The sequence below is a fragment of the Camelus dromedarius genome, chromosome 3, assembly GCF_036321535.1.
Source record: "Camelus dromedarius isolate mCamDro1 chromosome 3, mCamDro1.pat, whole genome shotgun sequence".
Taxonomy (NCBI): Eukaryota; Metazoa; Chordata; class Mammalia; order Artiodactyla; family Camelidae; genus Camelus; species Camelus dromedarius.
Window position 1 is genome coordinate 22,707,478 of NC_087438.1, and position 24,715 is coordinate 22,732,192.

Genomic DNA, 24,715 nt, shown 5'->3' on the forward strand with positions numbered 1-24,715 from the left:
AAAACACAGCTTTCTGGGCTGCATCCCAACCTGCTGAATCAGAATCTGCATTTTAAACAAGTTGCCTAGTTGTTTCTTATGAATATACATTATATTTGGGATCGGAGGTAAGCCTCATGGGTGAAGTAAGAGGGGAAGATGTGGCACTCAGGGGTATTTCTGTATCGGATTTAAGACCTTACCCTGTGGTAAAGGTCATACATCCCAGGAAGCTGCTGCCCTGTGGAAAGCGAAGTGGCCTGAGGAAGGACAGGAGAGGCTGTGAGGCTGCAGCGCTGGCCTACGGTAGTCATTGGGAGGCATTTGGAAGGAGAAATGGGGATGATTGGACAATACAGGAAGTTGCTCTGAAGTGTCCCTGAGGAACTCCTGTTCTCTGACACTCAGGTGCACTCAGAAATCCCAAGAAATAAAAGTCAACAATATTGGTACCATCTGCAGAGCACCTGTGAGAAATTCCTCTTGTCCCCCAGTGCCTCTCTTACTATAGGAAATCTCCCCCCTTAATCGTGCTTCCTGGAATTTCACCAAGTACTGCTTTATTTGTGTGGGATTTTTGTTTTGTTTTTAAATCTCCTTTTCAAATGCAAATCCCCTTGGGAAAATGAAGCTTCTATTCACACAGTGGAGGGAATTTGCTTATTACTTCTTGTTGCATAATTGTGATCTCTCACACCGAGAAGAAAAGGGAACATTTGTATTGAATTGAGAGAAAGAGGAATTTTAGAGCCAGGGAAGCTTAAATGAAGGCTGGAAGAGTGGGAATAGGACACTGATTCCAGGGACATTCTAAGCAGAGAAAACTCCAAGAACCGCTTCTGGTCTGGAAGGATGGGGAGCCCTGGGATAATCCTGGCCAGAAGAAATCAGAACTAGTGAGGACCCATTGTAGGGAAGGAGATCTTAGCTTTCCTTATTATTCGGTGTCACCTTAATTTCTATTTTGCTTTCCTGTACTGGTCCATAGACTAGATTATGTGTGACAACAAACAGTCCCCGTGGGGTTTGAGGACAAGTAAGGAGCCCCATAGAGAGCCAAAGGGGCTCCAGTCACAGGATGTCTGCCTGCGCCCTGATCACTCAGGTCAGGAAGATATAAATTTAAAAGAACACAAAGAACACTCCTCTCCCAACATGTAATTGTTTTAGCTTAACTGACAACCCTGAGTTATGACCTAACAAACTCCCTCCAAAAATTTTTCTTAAGCATACCAGACTGCCTACCTCTTCCTAGAGATAAGATAATGATCAACTAATGTCTGGAAACCTTCAACACACCCCCTTCCCTAAAGCACGTGGATGGTCAGACCCTTCCTTATAAAAGACTATAAGGTCTGTCCTCGTCGCAGGGAAAACTCTCGTCTGCCTGCCCACTGTTGTCTGTAGCAGTGTATCTAATAAACTTTTCTTTCACTTTGCTTTGCTTCTGGTAGATTCTCTTACTGCGTGTAGTACCCACCTGCCTTGATCCACGGCAGTACCCACATCTCAGTGGCTTAACACGATGGAAGCTCTTTCTTGCTTACGCTACCTGTCCACTGTGGGTTGGCAGAGGGTCTCTACTAGCTCTTGTCACTTAAGAATCCAGGTTGGAGACCCCATCTCCTCATGTGCTTCCAAGGTCACCTTGGCAGGGAAAAAAAAGAAAATGTGACAAATTGTACACAGGCTTTACATTGGTCAGGGTTCTCCAGAGAAATTAAACCAATGGAGTGTGTGTGTGTGTGTGTGTGTACGGAGAGAGACAGACACAGAGAAATTTACCTTAAGGAACTGGCTCACACAATTGCAGGGGCTGGAAAATCCTAAATCCGCAGGGCAAGCTGGAGACCCACGGAAGAGTTAATGTTATAGCATGAGTCCAGAGACATTCTGGAGGCAGAATTCCTTTTTCCCTAGGGGACCCCAGTCATTTTCTCTTAAAGCCTTCAGCTGATTGGATGAGACCCACCCACATAATGGAGGGTAATCTCTTTTACTCAAAGTCTACTGATTTAAATGTTAATCACGTCTAAAAAACACTTTCACAGCAACATCTAGAGTGGTGTTTGACCAAAAACCGGGTTCTGTGACCTAACCAAGTTGACACATAAAATGAACCATCATGAGCTTTTAACCTTCAGCCTAGTCAGGAGACATCTTACTGTGCTCATGTATCATTGGCCAAAGTGTATCACATGACCACAGCTAACTTCAAAGGGGCAGGGAAATGCAAATCCTACCATCTACCCAGGAGGAGGAGAACCAGAATATCTATAAATAGCTTTAATGACCACCATACTCCTCATTTCACTAAGGCAGTAGATATACAATCTAAGCCAAACTGGGTCCTCTCATTCCTGGGTTCCACCCATGGCACGGTACAGGGGCTTACATATACCATGATAGAGGAGGGCATCTGGACTGCAGTCATCATCTATTCAAGTTAGCATCTCCTGAGACATCCATCTGGTCTGCAGTTGTCTGTCCACCCCATTCCAGCTTGCTGGGCTCCATCAGCAGAACCAGTACTTTGTGGCCACATCTGTGCCTCTCTGGGGCAAATGGGAATTATTCTGCCCTTACTGGGCTAAATTAGGGCCCAAGAAACTCTTTGAGGCTGGAGTGGTAGGGACTGTTAGTTGCCCCCCAGTGTCTGTTCTTCTCTTCTATAGAAGTGGAACACCTAATTTTCAGTTGGGCACATATTGTCCAGAGTAATGACTACATTTCTCAGACTTCCTTGGTAGAGTCATGAGACTAGATTCTGGCTATTGGGATAGAAGCAGAAGAGAATATGTACAACATTTGTCAAGGAGACTTACAGGGAGAAGGTGTGCTTTTCTTCCTTATTTTCTCCTCCCTGCTGTCTGGGACATGGATGAGATGGCTGGACTATGAGCAGTCATTCTGGAGAATGAGGAAACTTTGGAGATGGAGGTCATGCAGAGTAAAGCAAAACATACGAGTGCCATACCAGTCCTCGACAACCTCCCATCAGTCTGCTATAGGAAAGATAAATTAACTTCCTACTTGTTTAAGCTGAATTCCTAGGTTTTCTGTGACTTGAAGAACATGAAGTAATGACAGCACAACAAGAATTTCCTTACCTGGTGGGAGGTGGGTCCTTGAGACTGAGGAGGCCTCTCCTTCAACTTAATGGCATAAAAGGTAATGAGTCTGGAGGGGTGGAGTGTAGCTCAGTGGTAGAGTGCCTGCTTAGTATGCATGAGGTCCTGGGCTCAATCCCCAGTATCCCCACTAAAAAATAAATAAACCTAACTACCTCCCCTCTAAAAGTTAAAAAGAAAAAAATAATAATTTAAAAATAAAGGTAACCAGTCTGCAGCTCCAAATGCCTCTGACCTGGCAGGTTCCCATATCTACTGAAAATAAAGTGTTTTGCTTTTTAAGAAAAAGAAACGATACAGGGAAATGACTGTCTTTGGAAATAATTTCACTATAAAATGACTTGTGATTTAACTAGTGAGAAATATACTTTTTTGTTGTTTAGTTTTAATGAGAAATATACTTAAGTGAACTATCAATATGTTTTTTCTGAAAATAAAAATATAAGTAATTAAAAAAAAACCCCACTGTTCAGAGAAGAACTAACGAGCCATCCACTCACCTACTTCCTTACCTAGTATGTATCCTTTGCCCTCTTTGCCGATTCAGAGGCAAACCGAGGAGAGAGTAGTTCCTGAACTGTAAATAAGTCATCATTCATGTCGCTTATTGAACCTGTGCTGGATTTTGAAGAAATGTCTTGTTGTCTTTGGGTTCCCCCAGAAGTATCCTGAAGATGAAAATTTGGGTATGCAGAGCTGACACGGGAGGTAATTCCAGGAACCTCCAATTGGGGGATGGTGAAGTGAAGCGGGCAGAGGAAGAGAGCTATCAAGTGAGCATCACGTAAAGTCTCCACCCCGGCACCTGGAGCTCCCTCCCTCCCTGAGGGGCTCTGGGACTAGGGTGGCCATGCCTGGGAATCATCGCAAGCATCCCTGTTCCTGCGGGGCGAGGAGGGCGAGGCGCATGCCCACTCACTCTCCGTTCCTCTTCACTCGGGATGCCCCACGTGCAGCCCAAGCAGCCTCCTGTGGCCGGAAAAGAGTCTCCAGGTGGGTGTTGGCAGTAAGCAGCCCTCAGAGCACAACGGGGAGCGCCAACGGATGTGGGCGGGCACTTATGTCCACTCCGACTCTCCTCCAGTGAATTCCCTACTGTGAAATCAGACCATCCCAGGAGGGGAAAAGAGAATCTCCCCTTTGAGAAAGGAATTTACTTATGTTACAGTCAAAAGTTCTACCCTGAGCTCTACTCCCTGCTTAAATTGAAGCCATGAAATGACTCCTGAGAACTTCTGTCTTTCAGGTTCCCTACCGTAAATGGCCCTGGCCAGGACACAGTACTTAGTATGTGAGGCCTCGTCAAAATAAAAATACAGGGCCTATGTTTAAAAATTATTAAGAATTCCAAGGTGGTGGCCGCAGAGCATTAACTGAGCACACGGCTATCTATGCACGGGAGCCTGAGCAACAGTGAATCAAGCTGCTTTGGTGTTTTGCAACACTTTGTAAATTGTAGGGCTCCTTGAAATGTCTGTTGGTCCAAGCTCCAAGTTTCCAACTCAGATTTTATTTTCCTCCCCCTGCTTTTCTGGGTTTTATTTTCCCTCTGACTCCTGATGCTGAAGATCAAAGAACATTAGGGCTCTTTCTCTCCAAAGTGCTGCGATCGCATCTTTCTGTATTGGATGTGAAATGGCCCCTTTCTTGGATGAGCTTCATTCTAGGTAATTGCAGGAAGTCATGCAACATGGTTAATACTGAAGACAGTTTATTTCATAGTTGCAATGCATCTATGGACCTAAAACAGACTGTCAGTTATTTCTCCAGTAAAAATGTTTTTTGGGGGGGATCAGCAAACAATGGCAATTGGGAGTCTGCAACCATGGTGAGCCATGTACAAGACCTCTGCAAAAATGGAGAGGAGAACCCTTTTATAGAGGGGGGAAAGGAAGTTGGGAGGACTATAGGAAACAAAGAGGATTTTCATTGGCTGAGTTGTGACAGTCTCCCTTTGGCCGAGCTCTTGCCAGGCAAGAACAGGAAGACTTTCTTTTTCCTATTGGGCTCTGCTATCAGCATGGGGCATGAGAGCTCCCCCTTCTGGTCTCTGGATTCAATTTAATTAAGATTTCTGTTCACTAGTTTTTTACACACTCATAGGTTGCTCTGTATCTCCCCAGCTCCTCCCTTGTCATCTCTCGGATTTGTTCCCCAGTAAGTCTGGTGGAGTTGTTTACATCAGGCCTATAGCAACCCTGGCTGTGGGCTACCACATAGTCCATGTGGGAAATAATGGTGACTGGGGTCGGGGGTAGTGCTGAAGACAGAGAAAGGCTGATACAAGAGAGAGTGAACATGTAAACTCAGTAGGCCTGGGCAATGATTGAATAAGGGAAATCGAGGAGGGTATTGAGGGCTCCTGGATTTCCAGCATGAACAGAACATGGTTTCTGTCTTTCATGCCTTGGATTCATATTAAACGAATTTCTCTCAAGTGTCAGGCACTGTTAGGCCCTTTCAGACACTGAGTTCCTTCCCCCTCATAATTTATTTGGCAAAAGTTACATGAAGTCATTCTGTATAAGCTCACTCCTAAATTTGATTTTCCCCTCATGGAACAAGGCTCTCTCTGACTTTCAGGGACAACATCCAAACAAAACAAAACCAAACACGAAAAATAGAAACCCGAGAACCGCGAACATCCCTTAACTACTAAACACGCCAGATAATCACAAATTTAAATGACAAAAACTCAGAATAATGTAACAGAAAAGATAAATTTTATGTATGAGACTAATGTGATGTTAAAATAAAAATAATTTTTAAAATTGAGGTGTAATTGATATATAACATTCTATTAGTTTCAGGCATACTTAATAATGATCTGACATTTGTGAACATTGCAAAATGGTCACCACAGTAAATCTAGTTACCATACAGAGTTACACATTTTTTCTTGTGATGAGAACTTATAAAATTAATTTTCTTAGCAACATTCAAATCTGCAGTACAAAGCTATTGACTATAAGCCCTATGCTGTATGTTACATCCCCATGACTTGCTTATTTATTTATTTATTTATTTACAGTATCCTTTTTCTTTTTTTAATTTTTAAAACAATTGATGTATAGTTGATTTACAATACTGTGTTAGTTTCTGGTACAGCAAAGTGGTTCAGTTATACATATACATATTCTTTTTCATATTTTTTCCATTATAAGTTATTATAAGATATTGAATATAGTTCTGTGTGTTATACAATAGGACCTTGTTCATCTATTTCATATATAGTAGTTTGTATCTGCTAATCTCAAACTCCTAATTTATCCCTTTCTCCTCCCCTTTCCCCTTTGGTGACTGTGTTTTCTATGTCTGTGAGTCTAATTTTGTTTTATAAATAAGTTCATTTGTATTATATTTTAGATTCCACACATAAGTGATATATGATATTTGTCTTTCTCTTTCTGACTTACTTTATTAGTATGATAATCTCTAGAATGTTGCTGCAAATAGCATTATTTCATTCTTTTTCATGGCAGAGTAGTATTTCATTGTATGTGTATGTGTGTATGTATGTATATACCACATCTTGTTACATCATCTTTATCCATTCATTTGTTGAGGGACACTTAAGTTGCTTCCATGTCTTGGCTATTGTAAATAGTGCTGCTATAAACATTGGGGAGTGAATGTATCTTTTCAAATTGGAGTCTTCTCTGGATATATGCCCAGGAGTGGGATTGCTGGATCACATGGCAATTCTGTTTTTTTGTTTTTTAAGGAATCTCCGTACTGTTTTCCATAGTGGTCGCATCAAATTACATTCCCACCAACAGTGTAGGAGGGTTTCCTTGTCTCTACACCCTCTTCAGCATTTGTTATTTGTAGACTTTTTAATCATGGCCATTCTGACTGGTGTGAGGTTATACCTCATTGTAGTTTTGATTTGCATTTCTCTGATAATTAGCAATGTTGAACATCTTTTCATGTGCCTATTGGCCCTCTGTGAACCTTCTTTGGAGAAATGTCCATTTAGGTCTTCTGCCCATTTTTTGATTGGGTTGTTTGCTTTTTTTGTTATTGCTTAAACTGTTCGTATATTTTGGAAATTAATCTCTTGTTGGTCGCATCATTTGCAAATATTTTCTCCCAGTCAGCAGCTTGTCTTTTCATTTTGTTTATGGTTTCCTTTGCTCTGCAAAAGCTTATACATTTGATTAAGTCCATTTGTTTATTTTTGCTTTTATTTCTATTGCCTCAGGAGACTGATCTAAGAAAACATTGCTACAATTTATGTAAGAGAATGTTTTGCCTATGTTCTCTTCTAAAAGTTTTATGGTGTCATGTCTTACATTCAAGTTGTTAAGTCATTTTGAGTTTATTTTTGTATGTGGTGTGAGGGAGTGTTCTAGTTTCATTGATTTACATGCAGCTGTCCAGCTTTCCCAACACCATTTGTTGAAAAGACTGTGTTTTCTCCATTGTATATTCTTGCCTCCTTTGTCAAAGATTAACTGATGGTAGGTGTGTGGGTTTATTTCTGGGCTCTCTATTCTGCTTCACTGTTACAAGATGTGCTTCACTGATAGAGTTGTACCTGAGACAGTTGTCTTAATTAAGATCAGGTTGAGCTGTAAGTCCCCTGTAGTACAGAAACAGTAATTTATCCAAATTAGAATTCCTCTCTCATTCAACATCTCCCCTTGCCCCTGGCTCTCAGGGTTCCCTCTACTTTTATTTTTACTTCATATCAGTTATCACAGTAAATATATATGTATAATTAATTACTCAGGCTTTTCTCCTAGTGGAGTGTCATCTCCTTGAAGGCAGTGTCTGTTAATCTGTGAAACGCACCACTGTAGCCGGAGTACCTAGCACATATTACCTAGTCACAGAATACATACTGAATGAAAGAAAGAATAAATGAATGAATATGCATATAAGCAAATAAATAAATACTATGGAAATTTCTCATTTGGGTCTCAGGCATTTAGTTCACACTGAAAGATGTCTTATACACTGAACAATCTTAAAATCAGCTCTTGAGGAACCGGGAAGAAGACTGATGAATATTCCCAAGAAGAAAAGAAGAAGAAAAGAAGCTTAAGAAACATTTTATTCACAGAACCACATAGGAGAAGAGGGAAGACAAGTATAATTCCACTGATATTTTTAAAAATTGTTTAACGTATTAAACAAAGTAATATAGGCACATGATTTAAAAAAAAAATTAAATTCTGTAACACTGGACTCCTAGAGCAGGAATATTTTCTGCTACCCAGAGGCAGTTACTTGGCTTCTGTTTTTTTAGGTAATTACTTCTGTGTGTCTAAATACTATGCTTACACTGCTATTTCTTGGCTTATCAACTTTCAGACGTTATCTCTTGACTTCCTGTTGTGAATAATAAGGATGTAGCCCTCTCACGTGCCCCTCCTGGTAGAGGTATACTGTTATTTTCAGTTCCTCTGGTGGTTACTGTTTTAACATTCAGCAATGGACTTCAATCTTTCTTTCTTGTTCCAATGATTTTAAGCAATATCGTCTTGACACCTCCCTTTATTAAAACCCGAAAACACTTGCTTTTCCCTTAAACTCTTCTCTCCAAGCTCCACTTCCCAGTTCCTGACACCTGTAACTTTACTTTCCCGTTTCCCATCAAGGCTGGGAAGGTTTACATTCTGTTTTCGTAATTTGTTCCTCCATACTTTATCAAGCTTGAATCTAAAAGGTGAAAATCTCTGGGGGAGGAGAGGAATGAGGGGAGAGGTTTGGAAGTTCCCCTGAGACAGAGCTGGACCTGAAGGGGCTTTTCATTAAATGGGTTTTATTCAAGGGCCTGGGAAGTAGTGTGAGCTGAGTCGTCACCTGCAGGGCAGTGGTCACTCCCTGCGCCCACGGGCTAGGCTGGCTGAGCTTTGAGAACTTCTCTTCCACAGTAGCCAGCACCTCACCCAGTGTTGTTGCAACCTGGTGACGCCTGTTGTCCCTAAACCTTTGCTCAGGCCCTTGTTGACTTATCCCTATATGGCTCACCCTCATTCCATAACATCCTGGAACATCAGTAGGTCCCCCAAAACAGCCCTAAAACTCATCAGGGGAAATGCCCTGCATCGGCCCTGGAATTTGAGGGGGCATCAAGGTACCAGCTTCAGATGCCTCACTGACCACCTCTGGGGCTGGAGCCATGGTTAGACATTCCCCCGTGGCCTTCAGCTGACTCATTCTCCTCCTCACTTCTCCGTCAGCCTCTGTCATTCCTCAAGAATGCTGGGAGGACATTTTCCATGGCATTTCTACACATTTTATGACCGTTTTTGTCCAGACAGCCTTTTCAAGACTGTTTGTGTAGCAAACATCCTTGGAAACTGGAGATAAAGTCTGTCTGGTTTGGGGGACAGTTTTGTTTCCGAGCAGTGTAATAAAGACACTGACTTCCCCTAGGGCACAGGTGGGGTTTCCTTAGAGAATTGGGGTTTCCCTCAGCTGTGACGTGGATCTCTGTGTGGGCAGCATTCACCCTGGCCGGCTCTGCTTCACCCCTGAGACTGGAGGGCAGGTGGGCATGATGCGAACACGGCTGCTGCCGCTCCATGAGTAATAGACTCTCTCTGTAACTGGGCTGCTTGTTCCCTCACTGCCTAAGAAGTGTAGCAAGGCAGTTAGACCCAGCAGCTGTGTGCTCATTGCTGTTTAGGGACAGCCTGACTGCTGGACACAGATCCTCTCTGGGGCTCAGACCTTCCCTGTACATTCAAGGCAGCAGTTTCTTCCGTTCTCATGCCTCTGAAATCTCTTAGTTGTGGATGCCTCCCTTCCACTCTCTTTACTGTCATTCAGATGAGGTGTCAGGTTTGGGAGGTGGTAGATTAACATGTGTGCTCAGATTACCTAGTTGGAACAGAAGCTCCATTTGCATTTCTTTATAGACTGAAGAAAGAATTCAGAGAAAGCTTTTTGAGATGTCAGTAGCTTTGTAAATATCCTACACCATTCAACTAGTAAACTGCAAAGCATAATGCACCATGAAAAGGGATGTTTTTGCTGATTCCAAATCTCTCCCTCTTGCATGGCTTCTCAGAGTTTCACCATTGGGATCAGTAGAATCTTTTAAAGATCAGAGGCTGTGTGGTGTTTTTCAGTGGCAGCAAAGATGGGAGAATGGGGAGACATGATATGCTTGATGGCAGAACTCAGAGATGGCCCGGTAGAACGGTTCACAATACAAATTCCACATGCTCCTGTATGCAGGGGCGGGAGAAGCCTAGGATTACTAGATTTCTCGGCAGCTAGGGCTCCTCAGACAACTCACCCAGGTGACACTTCAGGGTGCCAGAGGTGAGGAGACTGCATGTTTCAGAAAGCACCATCGCGAACATTTTTAGTTCTTCTGGAACAGCTGTGGTGAGGTTTCTGTTGTTCAATATCTGCTATCATGGGCATGGTTACTGCTCACCCATATAGCAGCTTGGTATTAATTAGAAAAAGATACTGATTCCTGCTAAAACACTTTAATTCCTTTTGTAAAAATAAAATTGTCATTAGTACACTAAAAATTTTTTTTGTAACTATGTATGGTGATGGATGTTAACTAGACTTGTGTTGTATGTATACATATATACTCCTGGAACTCATATAATGTTGTATGTCGATTATACCTCAAGAAGAAATGCTTAAAAATTGTCATTAGTATATACAAATATTAGAATCAGTCACCATCTGCTGAAAATTGTAATAGACAAATCTAAGATGTCTATGATGTGAAAAGTAAGCCCTGGGATTATAAAGAGAATCCTGGTCAGAGATGCCAAGTGGCCTGTGTGGCAATAGTGAAGTTACTTATAGGAGTGGTTCCTTAGTCCCAGGTGGATTTCCCCCTGGGGAGGGTGCAGAAGACTATCTAACACCCTTCAATAAATCCCTTACTGCAGAAACTATCTAGAGAGGGTTCTTGTCGGCCACAAACAACACTGACCAAGACATACACAAAAGACAGAGAAAGCAGCAGCCGTGAGGAAGGGAGGAAGAAAATGAAATGAGTCTTAGGGGTCTGTAGGAAGAAAGGAAGGGTCCCAAAGGAAGAAACCACAAAATAGAGAAGTCAGTTTTCACTTACCTGCCATGAAGGCAATGAGTTCCTCGAAAAGAACTCATAATGTACACAGGTAGGGGAGGGTTATAGGTCTGGTACAGGAGAAGAAATATGTTTACTTGAGAAATGAATTCACTGGAGATTTTACAGTCAGCAAAACATCCCTTCTTCTGATGCGTTGTGCTTTGCAATGTACTAGTTGAATGTTTTTGACCTAAATAAACACATGATCCCATCGGTTTATCCATGTTGGAAAGGAAGTAGCTGTCTGATCCATGCCACAAATGGATCCAGTGATGAAGCCCAGACACAGAGTCTGGAAGAATGTCCTTTAGGGGGCCCCCCGGGGGGCAGCTTGGAGCTCTGGAGATGGTTTCTCTGCTTCATTTTTCCAGCTTCCCTGCTGGTTTTCTTCCCTGTTATGTAAAATCTTCATTTAGAATCGTTTGAGCCAAATTGCTGGGTCTTCCTTTGCTGGTAAAAGCTAGATGGGAGGAGGGGCAAGTCCTTGATTTTTATCATTGATTTAAAGACTGTATCTCTGCATCTAGCTGCATTGTCTCCTTGCAGATAGAAAAATATTGGTCCCCGAGAAGATGGTAAAGAAATCCTTGCTTTTACTTTCTACCCCCTTGGATTTCTTATCTCCTCTACCTCCCCACCGTGGCTCTGCCTTCCCTTACCGCCTTTACCCTCCCCCTCAGTTTGAATTCACCCCCTCAGCTTCATCTGGTTCTTTTCTGCATGGATCCAGGGCTTTAGGCCAGGAGAGTGCCGGGAAGAGAACAGGAGAGGCCTCTACATGGACCTGCCCTTGGGAGTGGAGAGAGGGAACCACTGACACTTCCCAGCTTAAGGGATCTTTAGGTAATTCCATTAAGAAGCATGTGTGCCTCATTTTGTTATTCTAATCTATTTTGTATTTAACCCCAGGAGGAAGGGTAAAGGAGGAAAAAAAAAATCTTTCCTGCCACACATAAAATATCGCAGATGTTAACGGGTGATTACAAAAGACGGTAAAGCAGGCCAAGAAACGTTATGGGGAGAGGGGGGTGTTGGCTGAGCTGAATGTTCAGGGCAGGTGTTCCGGAGATTAAATGACAGAGAGGGAGGTTGTGGGTACCATCCTCCCAGCCCTGCTATTTCAAGCCAGTGGGAAGGAGAAAGAGTCCACTCTCCTTGTCTTTAGGGGGCACTTCATTTCCTGCCTCGTTTTAGAAAATGAGGCCCAGCTCTGCACGTCTGTGGGTGCCTTTTCCATGAAGTGTCACTGGGAGACTCACCCCACGGAGCAGTGGTAGATGGGGCATGTGTGGATTTTGTCTCCGCTGCAGCCATTGCCCACTCCCCTGGTAACAGCCCTGGGATTTTGCGTTGGAGGCATCTTTCCTCATTCCCCGTCCATACAGTCAGTGGGACTGACCCTCATCTGACTCAGGCTGGGGACTTATACCATCGTAAGCAAGTGGTCATGGGATCCTAATGGAAGGTCCAGGTGGCTTGTGTTAGGATGGGAAGGGTCAACCCCGGGATATTTGCTATCACTTCTGTGAAAGAGGGGCTTGCTTTCTGCTGCATGTGCTGAATGGAGGGGATGTGAGCCTGAAGTGCCTCCTGGCTTGTTCTGTGAAATCTTGCCTGAGCCAGAGGCCATGTAGAAGACACCCAGTTGTGTGATGAAGATATGCTCCTTGTGGGAGCATATGCTGCAAGTCTTGGGGAAGCACTGAAACTGATGCTACCCCTAAGACTTGTAGTTGTATGAGCCTGCAACCTTCTTCCTTCCCCTTTATTTTCATCATTTCGCATGTGGGTTTCTGTCATGTACAACCAAAAGGGTCCTACCTAATACAAGTGGCGTCAGAAAGCCCAGGAGAGTGGCTTGTCGAGGTGACTGCCGGGCAGAACAAACTGAATGTCACAGCTCTGCCATCGCCTCTTGCTGTGCAGCTCTGATGGAGGATGAAGCTCACAGGCTTATTTCCAGGCCGTATTTAACTCAGAGGACACAGCTGCCTCCGAGAAAGATTGCCAGCCAGGAGTCGGCAGCCAGAACTCAGCCGAACAATTGACACATTCAGTTCTGTGCTATCATATGGCAGTGCTCTCTGAGGACACCCCCAAACAAAAATGAATGTCATAAAGACCCAACATGCATTCAGAAAGCCAGAGTTTCCACTTGCACCCACGTGCAAAGGAATAATTGTTCTCAGATCCCCTGGAAGGGACTGCTCTTGGCTCACTGACATGAGCTAATGTGAAAATGTTCCTTGAGTGGAAGGCAGCAGGAAGCAGCTGTTAAGGGGATGGGCAATTAGGAAGGAGAGGTCACTTTCGTATCCATTAGTTTGTCCAGCAAATACGAATCGAGTGCCTTCTTTTGTGCGAGGGATAGAAACACTAATAAAAGACAAAGTTCATACTCTCAAGAAGCTGGCTGGGGAGTCAGGCAAGAAAACTGATGGATAAATAATGTAATTAGTGATCTTCAAATGGAAATACGAGAAGGGGGATGCCTGCCCAACAGCATCCCTCTCTTCTTCCTTAGTTCATAGAACCCTGATTTTGTTTGAGGAGGCAAGATGCTCAGGTAGGTGAACCCTTCCCCAGGCTCAAGGATGAACCATGTTAGACCTAAGCCAGTGATTCTCAAATTTTGGTCTGCATCAGAATCACATTGAGGGCTTTCAAAATCCAGACTCCTGAATGTCATCCCCAACGTTTCTGATTCAGTAAGTCTAGGTGAGGGCCCAGAATTTGGATTTCTAGCGGGTTCCCAGGTGATGCTGTTGCTGCTAGCCTGAGGACCACTAAATCTAAATCAAGCCTGGTTACTTGTTTCACCTGTTCTGGTGTTTGGTTTATGGCTGGACACACCACCAAGTTCTGGCCAGTGAAGGGAAGGAGAAAGCCTGTGGAGGACTCTTCCAGGAAGAAGTTTTGCTTCCTCGAAAAAAAGTGCAATGGAGCCCTGTCCTTTCATCCCACTTTGAGTGGAGTTAGGTGAGGACATGCTGTTTGAAGTCACTGTTGTCATATTGTCACCATGTGGACATGGCCGAGTGACTTGGCAAAAATCCTGACCCAGAGCCCTGACAGTGTTGAGGAGCTGAGAAACCTGGAAACCACCCTCCTTCAGACGCTCTGTTGTGTGAAGTAACTAAACGTTGTTATTCCTATTCTCACGTAGAGTGGGAAGTATCCCCACTGATTCAGGGGCCGCCAGCCTGAGCCTGAGCAGGATGGAGTAGCAGGAAAGGCCTCCAAGAGAAGGTGACTCGCTCTCATTCCCCAGCTCTTCAGGGAGGATGGTTCCCATTTGTGCTTTGGCAAAATGACAAATGACGACAGTTTACGGACTCATATTATGGAGTAACTTTTGAACTGGTTAAACCAGGAATGTTAAATTTATGAATACCAAGGGTTTGTTTCATGTATTAAAAACTGCATGGGAACAGAGAATGAGGAAATCGTATCTACCTGGGTAAAGTCAAAGGAAAGACTTGTGTAGGAGGTGACACGTGGGCAAGGCCACACAGGGCTGATCAGCTGGGTGGGTGGAAAGTGTGCCTGAGCCTGGTGTGTAGTAGGTACCCGTGTGTTTGTGGGGCTTAACTGATGGTAAGAACACATCATCCAGAGGAAATGGCACAGACAGTAAGCGTCCAAGGACATGACAGCTTGGCGCTTCTCGGTAAGAGCACACTCTTTGGTGTGATGGCCTGGAGGCTGTATGGGTTAGATTACGCCATGACACACACACAAAAAGTTGAAAAGCAATGGATTAGATTAAAGTGGTAAGAAAAATCAAGGAGATCAATTTAAAAAAAAAGAATATCTGAACCCTGGAAGTCTTCTGTATCCCAATGTTTGAGCCTTCCCTCCCTCGGGAAGGGGTATCTCCTTTGTCTTAAGGAGGCAGCCCCTCCCTTGGAGTAGGAGTTCTTTCACGCCCTACTTCTCCTTTTGCTCTGGCAGTAACCACAGTCTATATGCAGCAGGGCCTGGAGTGCAGCAGGGTTGGGCAGAGAGGGTGTGCACAGAGCCAGGAAGTGACAACAGAGAATGATGAGATTTAAACAGATGGGATCGCTGACAGCTGGGTGACCAGTCCAAGGGCTCCATTCACCCAGCCCCCACCCAGGCACCAAGGCAGTGAGGGGAACAGTAGCTCTACACATTGGGTAACCCACTGCTTATTTACATTTAAAAAAATCCCAGTGATGCTTCTGACAATGAATCAGAGGATGGCTAAACAAGGAAGATGGAATATAATTTTAGTTTGGGCTGATATGAAGTAAAGTATTTGGGGCAAATGGGAGAAAACTGGTTTAAAAATGGACAAGATTTAGCAACAGATTAGATGTGCATGGGATATTTCTATGCATAACAAGTAACAAAAAAGGAAAAGTCAAAGATGACTCTAAGTTTTCTAGTTCAGGGGATTAGGTGGATGATGGTCCCAATAGCTAAAGTAAGGAACACAAATGGAGGAGCAGATTGTTGGTGGGAGAGAAGAGGTTTTGTTTCTGATGTGCTGAATTTGAGGTGCATGTGTCATGGAAAGGTCAGAGGCCAAGGGACAGCGGGAATATAGCCAAGATCAAGTGACAATTCAGATGTATAGATTTTGGAGTTTTCAGGATAGTGATAGGAGAGAGAAAGAGCATAGAGTGAGAACAGGACCTGAGAGAGAACCAACATTTAAAGGTTAGTGGACAGTAACAAAGCAACAGGTAGATCTAAAGAAAAAGAGAACAGGGTAACCACACAATTAAAGTAAGGAGATGAGTGCGGATGTCTGAACTGCACAATCACTCCTAATGGTGGCGATGTGTTGTTCTTCATAACACTTAGCTAACACTCTCGACTCAGTGATAAAGAGTGTCGTTGAGCAGATGATGAATTTGTAGCATGTCACCTACTCGTTAGCCTGATGATTCCTTAAAATCAGTGCCTTGAACCTGCAAGATAATAGGATAGGTTGGGTTTGGAACCAAGGTCCAGAATGAAGTCAACTGTCGACTTCTGAATCATTTATTGGATCAAAAATGCCCTAAAATGAGATATAAGGCCCTTCCTGCTCTGACCTCTGATTCCTTTCTAACTGTATTTCTCATGGTTCTTTTATGTTTACCTTTCCCTCCAGGCAGTCTGATTCCCTGACTGTGCCAAGTGCTCCCTCACACCTTCATGCCTTTCAAGATGCTGTTCTCTCTTACTCAGCCATAAAAAAAGAATGAAATAATGCCATTTGCAGCCACATGGGTGGACCTAGAGATTATCATGTTAAGTGAACTAAGTCGGACAGAGGAAGACAATATTATATGATGTGGCTTACGTGTGGAATCTGAAAAACAAACAGAAAATACAAGCTTTATTTACAAACTGTGGTTATGGGGCGGGGGGAGAGCGGTAGGGAGGGATAGATTAGGAGTTTGGGATTAATAGATACACATTACTGTATATAAAATTGATAAACAACAAGAACCTACTGCATAGCACAAGGAACTATATTCAATTTCTTGTACAAAGCTGTAACAGAAAAGAAACTGAAAATACAAATATGTATGTTTGTATATGTATAACTGAATTGCTTTACTGTACACCTGGAACGAACACTGTAAATAGACATTTCAATAAAAAATAAGATTAAAAAATATTTTTAAATCTCCAAAAGAAAAAAGATGCTGTCCTCTCAACTTGGAATATGTGTCTCCAGCCCAGTATCCTTCATTAACTTCCCACTAGTCTTGGAATAAAATTCAAACACAATCATGCATGACTGCTTTCTTGCCTACTGATGAAGAAACCAACCCGCAACAAAGGTTCCGATTACCTAAGCTGCCAGTCGGAGGAAACATTGACATCTCAGGAAAGCCTCAGATCTTTAAGATTTTACTGAGCACGGTGTTTCGTTTGACAGGTCATTCTATCATCATCTTTTACTGAACCCAGCCTTCTGAATTTGCTAACTTGTAATCATGTTTCCCCACCACTGGGGAATAACATGATTTTCTTGTTCCTAGCCTCAGTTTCATGAAACGTCTCCTTCTTCGCCAAGTGTCACAAAATCCCCTCCTACTCGGAGTATCACAGGACAGTTCTCAGCCAGGTTCTTGAGTTGTATCTATGTTAAAAGAAAACATGTCACCTCATTGCTATTGTTCTTTCCCATAACCTCAGTCTAATCCCGAGAAGACATCAAACAGACACAAATTAGGAAACATTCCACAAAAATACGGTCCTCCTGAACACTGTCAAAGTCAAGAGAAACAAGAAAAGAGGGAGGAGCCGTCATAGACTGGAGGAGACTAAGGAGACATGACAAAGGGTGCAACATGGCTCCCTGGACTGGATCCTGGAACAGAAGAAATGATTTAGTAGTAAGCTGGGAAAATGTGAATAAACTGTAGTTTAGCTAATAGTAATGTACCAATGTTAATTTCTTACTTTTGAGAACTGTACCATGGTGTGTAAGATGTTATCATTGAGAAAGCTGAAAGACAGCCCATAATGTGATGTACTGAAATAACTAAGACACGGGGGTCACTCAGCATCTGGGTGGTGAACACTTCCCTTCTTCCTTCCTTAGTTCTTAGTAAATGACACATCTCAACACTAAATACTAAGTCCCATGTTACTTCTTTGATCTTATCTTGTGCCATCTTTCCTTTGATCAACTCTACCCTAGCCACCATGGGCTGCTTCTAGTTCTCAGGACACGTTGAACCTGACCCCACAGCGGGGTCCTTGTGCTTGTCATTTCCTTTGTCTTGGAACTCCTTTCCTCTGCTTCTCTGTAGGGCTGGCTTCTCTCCTTCAAGTCTCAGCTAAATGTCACGTTCAGCCTCCTTTGACCTCCTCTCCCATTAATCTCTGTCCCAGCATCTTATGTATTTCTCTTCATTGCCTTAATCACAATCTGTAAGGTATTGATTTGTTTATGGTTTTCTCCCCTCCAGAATGTTTGCTTCGTGAGGGCAGAGGCCTGATCTGTCTTATTCTCTGTTACATTCCCTGCCCCTGGCACGCTGCCTTACCTCTAATAGTTGTTCAACAAACACTTGTCAAATGAATGCCAAAGGATAATTTTCCACGAGTCAAACACATGATTCTCATCAAACATATAGTGAGCATGTTTCAAATATTTATTTAACTCATTTATTGACGGAACCAGCAAAACAAGCTGGTCCAAGGAAAATTCTAAGAACAGAGATTTATGTAGAGTCAGGAGATATGTGGAGATGCGTTAGCTTGGTTAGAGATAAATCTGGTTAGTGTCCTTTGGGGTAAGAAACTGTCATCTTTGGGGTTGTCTTTTCCACTGAATAGGAATCATTTGTGTTTCTAAGAGAGGAAAACCTAGAAATTAACAGGTAGCTTCACAGAATCTGGACCCTAATGATAATTAATGAATCAAACAAAGATATATTCTTTAGAGGACTACTGCTGGGGTAGGTCTGTTAAGCATTGCTCCAGCATGACATTGAAAAGATGTGCAATTATCTTTTTGCCTTAATCCTAAGTTTTGGACAATTTTTACAAAACCCAACAAATGAATGAAGAAATATTCCAGTTGCAAAGGGGAGGGCTCAGTCAGTTGGGATGCAAGATAGTAGACACCTGCTTCATCTTATCTTCCCTGAAAGCCATTGTCGTTTGATCTAGCACCCACGGTTCAAGATGTCAGCCAGTGTTTTACTTTCTCTATGAAGTCTGCTTAGAGTTTTCTCTTGCCCCCTGGCAGGCAAACTAAGGTACTCAATCCTTGTTATTAAGACAGTGGTTTTTAATTGAGGCCCTAGATTTTTTTTTTCTATGACATGTGCAGCCCTGATTTATACCAAGACACCCTTACCCATTGTAATCCTTGTTTCCTAGTTTGTGTTTTTGTTTTGTGCATATACATGAGACACCCTCTGGGGATTCTCGGAAATAACTGAGGTGGGGTAGGGAGGAGACTTTGAAGGTGGGAGCCCTGTCTCTAAAATCTACAGATGAGGGCTGGGTAAGGCTCAGGACAATGGAAGCAGAAATTTAAAAATGACCTAATTCAAATCACACCTTGTGAAACCAGCTGCATAATGGTTAGCCAAGTATCAGAGCTGCTACTTCACAGCTCTTTTGATCCCATGAGACGCTGCTCTGTGAAAAAGGTCCAGAGGCTTGCCTCACATGTGTATCTTTCTCTAGTTTTAAAATTTACTTTATTCAGGGGGATAAAAATTTGGGGGATCAAAGTCCTGAGCATTGAAGAGGGACCATCCTGAGAAAAAATCATTTCCAAGGCAAATAATGACTCAACTCAAACTGAAAACAGTCCCCTTAGTACCTCAGAAGGGACCTCTGGTAAGTGGCATCTTGCCAGGGAATTGACTCAAAACAAATCTCTAGCAGCTCAGAGGCGCTGGAAGGGCGTTTCAGAAACAGTCAGCCTGGGGAGGACTGTGTAACAGCTTACAGGAATTGCCTCACTCACACTTTGATGTTCATCCTCTGCAGAACTCTGCTCATCTCTGCGGCTTCAAAACAGCACGCAGGAACTAGAGCTGGTTACATCAGGAGGAGACCTTGGACACATGCTATTCCATCTCTTTCATTGTACAGGTGAGGAATCCAAGGCATGGAGAGATGAAAGGATTGGCCCAAAGCTGCACAGCGGAGAACTGTGAGCAGAAGCCGGATCTCTAGTTTCCTAGTTCAAATATTTCCAATCCCTGATATCTTATATATTGTTTAGGCAGATGGTGTGGTGACCCCATGGATTTGCCTTCTTGCTGTTACATCTCTGTTCCTGGTGCCGAGCTCAAGCATCAATCAGCAAACAGTAGGAAGAGATAGACATGGCCCCAGTGCATGGGAACAGCATGTGACAGTGTGTCAGCACGGACATAATTTAAAGCAGTGCCATGGCAACCAGCATTCACTCTGGCCCCAGACAGCACTGTGAGCTATGGAGTGTCATTGAAAATGGTTTCTCGCTTGCTGAGCAGAATGTTCAAGCTTCTGTTTCCCCTGCAGTGAGTGACTCTAAAACAGATCAAGCACTGAGTGCAGAAATAGGACCCGTCCAGCTCCGTTACCAAGGGTTGGGGGGTTTCTCACAGGAGAAATAAACTCAGCAGCCTTGGGAATCCCCAAGCATCACTGTGTCTAGCAGTATGGTTTTGCTTCCTTTTAGAGCAAATGCATTGTTTCAAAGTGTGTTCCCAGAACACTCATGTTCCAAAGAGATTCCCAAGATGATTATAAAGGCAAGGGGGAAGGGCCCTACCACTGGTATCTTTCTTATATGCAGAAGGTTCTGCTGCTCCCAAAATAAAACAAACAAACAAAAACAAACAAAACCATAAAGCAGGGCAGCAGGCCTGGAGAGGTCTGGAATGACTCAGACTCCATCAGTAGGATTGATTTTTAGGCCATTGTACTGAGATGTTGATGCCTCCTTCTTGATTTTAACTTGAATACTCATCTGTCAACAGAACTCCTGACACAGACCATGTGGCGTCCCTGATATGTGATCTCCCTTCTTTTTCTGAGTTTCTAATTGGGCACATGGGAATAAAGACTTGCAGCTTCCATGACACTTAGGCATGGCCCTGTGGCCAGTTCACACCATTGCTCTGTGGGTGGACGTGCAGTTTTCCAGACGGTGCCCTCATCCTTGGACCTGCCCCTCGTCTCTTTGGCTGGTTTTTCACTGCAGTGGTGACAACCACTTGGGCCATGAGGTGAGGGACCATGGAGCAATAAGACATACTTTAATGTAATTCAAAAATATTGCTACTTATTTTACCACTACTATAAAAAATTAAGTGGGAGGTACCCAATATACGAAATAGATGAAGCTTGGTTCTGGGCAAAGCTCTTGAACGTGAATTTCTCTCTCTCTATATATATTTAAATATATATAAATTCTTAAATTCTTTCTGAATGAACCAATATCCTATAATACCCCTACCAACGCTACCATTGGTTATGCTAGAAGTTTTATTTAGGATGCCTTGGTAACAACCAGCTTCTGCTCAAAAGTAACTTAAAAACATAGGAATTTTTTAAATGATGTCGCTCCCCAAGAAAATAAAAAGTTAGGGAGTTCCCAGGTTGGTTCGCTGTTAGCTTGTTGCTGACAAATTGCTACTATGACATATCATCACAAACTTGGTGGCTTAAAGCAATCAAATTTATTCTCTTGCAGTTCTGGAGGTCAGAAAGCTGAAGTCAGTTTCTCTGGATTCAGGTCAGTTGGCACGGCCGGTTTTTTCTGGAGGCTTTAGGAGAGAATCTCTTTCCTTGTCTCCTTCAGCTTCTGGAGGCCTGTTTCCCTTGGCTCGTGACCCCTTCCTTGAATCACTCCAACCTCTGGCTTCCTATTTCTGTAGTCAAATCTCCCCCTGCCTCCCTTTTTTAAGGACCCTTGTGATTGTATGTAGGGCCCACCCAGATAATTCAGGATAACCTCTTCATCTCAAGATCCATATCTTAATCACTTCTGCAAAATCCCCTTCCTCATACAAGGTAAGGTTTGCAAGGTCTAGGGATTAGATCACAGATATCTTCGAGGTCTTTACGCAGCCTACCACAGCAGTTAAGCACCCAGGCTCTTTTTGTAATGAATGGGGAAGAACATATCTGACTCTATATTAGGTCTGTTTCTTTTACTTTAACCTTTGTCTTCTATTGCTTGTTAATCACTAAAGGGATGTTGCCTGTAAGCTTCAATTGTACATAATGGCCCACCTCTGGGAATCCTGCCTCCCAGGTAATGAGCTTTAAGCTAAAATACCTTTGTTTAGCCCACAGGAAACATCCTTACTAGGTCCATTCGTGAGTGACTGCAGGAAGGAAGAAATTAACACCTCCCTTCCAGAGTCTATCCAGAACCAGGACTTTACCCCTTCCCCTTTCAGTACAAAAGAAGCCTGAATTCAAACTCGGAGAGGATGGTTTTCTAGGACATTAGTTCACCATCTCCTTAGTTTGCTAGCTTTCTGAAGAAAGTTGTTGTTCCTTGCTCTGACCTTTGTGTAGAGAGCAGAAAGAGTCCAGACTTGGTAATATTTTTTATTTTCCTACTCTGTTGTTCTCAGTGTTTTGGTGATACCTCCCTTCATGGTTTGTTTGTCTGTTTTAATTGAGGTTTAACGGATTCACAATGTTGTGTTAATTTCTGGTGTACAGCATAGTGATTCAGTTTTATATATATATATGAGTGTGTGTGTGTGTGTGTATATATATATATATATACCTTTTCATATTCTTTTTCATTATAAACTATGATTAGGTATTGAATATAGTTCCCTGTGCAATACAATTGGACCTTGTTGTGTATCTATTTTAAATATAGTAGTTAGTATCTGCAAATCCTAAACTCCCAATTTATCCCTCCCCATCCCCTTCCCCCTCCCCGTAACCATAAGTTTGTTTTCTATGTCTGCGAGTCTGTCTCTGTTTTATAAGTAGGTTCATTTGTGTCCTTTTTTTAGATTTTTAGATCACATATAAGTGATATCATATGGTATTTTTCTTTCTCTTTCTGGCTTACTTCACTTAGCATGACAATCTCCAGATCCATCCCTGTTGCTGCAAATGACATTATTTTTTCTTTTCTATGTCTGAGTAGTATTTCATTGTATGTATACACCACAACTTCTTTATCCAGTCATCTGCCAGTGGACATTAAGTTGCTTCCATGTCTTGGCTATTGTAAATAGTGCTGCTGTGAACACTGGGGCACATATGTCTTTTCAAATATGCCAGGAGTGGGATTGCTGGATCACAAGGTAACTCTATTTTTAGTTTTTTAAGGAATCTCCATAGTGTTCTCCGTAGTGGCTTCACCAAACTACATTCCCACCAATGGTGTATGAGGGTTCCCTTTCCTCCACACCCTCTCCAGTATTTTATCATTTGTGGACTTTTGAATGATGGCCATTCTGACTGGTGTAAGGTGATAAACTCATTGTAGTTTTGATTTGGGTTTCTCTGATAATTAATGATATTAAGCATTTTTTTCATGCCTTCATATTTTTAAAATCACTTTGGGGTTCCAAGCTCCACATCCTCATGAGGCCTTGTCTCCAGCAACATGGCAGGGGTGTTCCCATCCTGCCTCTGCAGTTATTAAGGAGGACCTGCTTTCCAAGAACTTCTCAGCAGAAGCCACAGCAGGTCCCAGGAGCCAGGACTGGGTCACCTGCCTGCGATCTAGCTGCAAACGATCCTGATAATTTGCTGATTTGGCACTTTTAACACTGACAGCTGGACATGGATGCTGCTGCCAAGAGGGACGATAACAGCTAGGGAGGCAGCTACTCACTCTTGAAAGTCTTGCAGGATATTCCATGGGCATGAGCGCCCTCCTGGAGCCCCTGTCTCTAGGCAGCAGTAAAAAGCACATGTGACAAGAAGTTAATCATGTTTACTGTATTTACAAAATAACATTCCATTTAACTGTCAACCACGGATGGGAGGAAAGATACTCAATACTTGTGTGTGTGTGTGCACATGCAAAGCACCAAACGTAACGTCTGACAACTTTTATCATGAAACACAAGGGTAATGTGTGATAACTGAGTTGTCCTTTTATTCATTCAGCCAACATTTGAAGCCCCTTCTCTGTGTCAGACTGAGAAGATGATTTTTTTTTACTTGCAGAACTTAAATATTTCAAGTGGACAAAGAATGAGTATCACTTACAGTATCTGAAGATAAATTGCCTTTGAATGGTAGCTTCCTTTCCAGTATTTTGAGGTCTACAAGACGTAACTAGAAAATTTACTACTGTGGAAAAATGAAGACTGCTTAAATCGAATGGAGGGGAGGGGAGGGCCTGTGGCTTTTCTTTTTAATTAACTGCTGTAACACTGTCCATTGGGTGGCTGAGGGAGTATCACATTTTCTTTAGACACCATTAGGCGTTGATGCTCCTGCAGGACAACTCTGATACTCTATGAATTCTGCCATTTGGCTAGCACTGATAAGGCTCTTGGGTCCACCACTCCATTAGAACTATTAATGCCATTCATATTAATTTTGGTTACACATGTTACAAAGGGGGTTGCTTCTGGGTATTTAGGTACACATTCTGTTTTAAGGTTATATATTTGGTTATCATAAATTGTTCTTGAAGGCCCAGTTATCATCCTGTCCATCTTCTAAGTGTCATGTCTTTGTCATCTTCTAGACCCCAGCCAACTGTGCCATCTCCTACTCCTTTCTGGCCTTCTTCGAGTTCTCTATCACAGGCTAAAGTTACAAACATGAATAAAAAAAGATCTCTGGTGTCGAGGAGATCCTGGATCACTGTAGGAGAGACAGGCAGTCTAAGAGAAGGAATGGTGTTGCTCTGGTGGAGACACAGGATGCTGGGATGTGCACAATGATGCTCTATGGAAGCCAAGCACTCTTAAGCTTCATGAAGTATCAGGAGCCAGGACTCGCTGATCGTCTCTCACTGTCCCATTTCACCATTTCTTCCCTCCATGCCATCTTTCCCTTTCTCCTTCTTTGTCCACATGACTGAAGCCAGCTGCCCTACAACTAATGGGCTCCCCTGCAGTAGGCT

At 42.9% G+C, this 24,715-nt stretch overlaps 1 pseudogene; it reads right to left on the minus strand.

Annotated features, from left to right (window-relative positions):
- Positions 1-23,999: 23,999 nt before the first annotated feature.
- Positions 24,000-24,380, minus strand: LOC105087022 (ubiquitin-conjugating enzyme E2 variant 1-like; annotated as a pseudogene).
- Between the last annotated feature and the right edge of the window lie 335 nt (positions 24,381-24,715).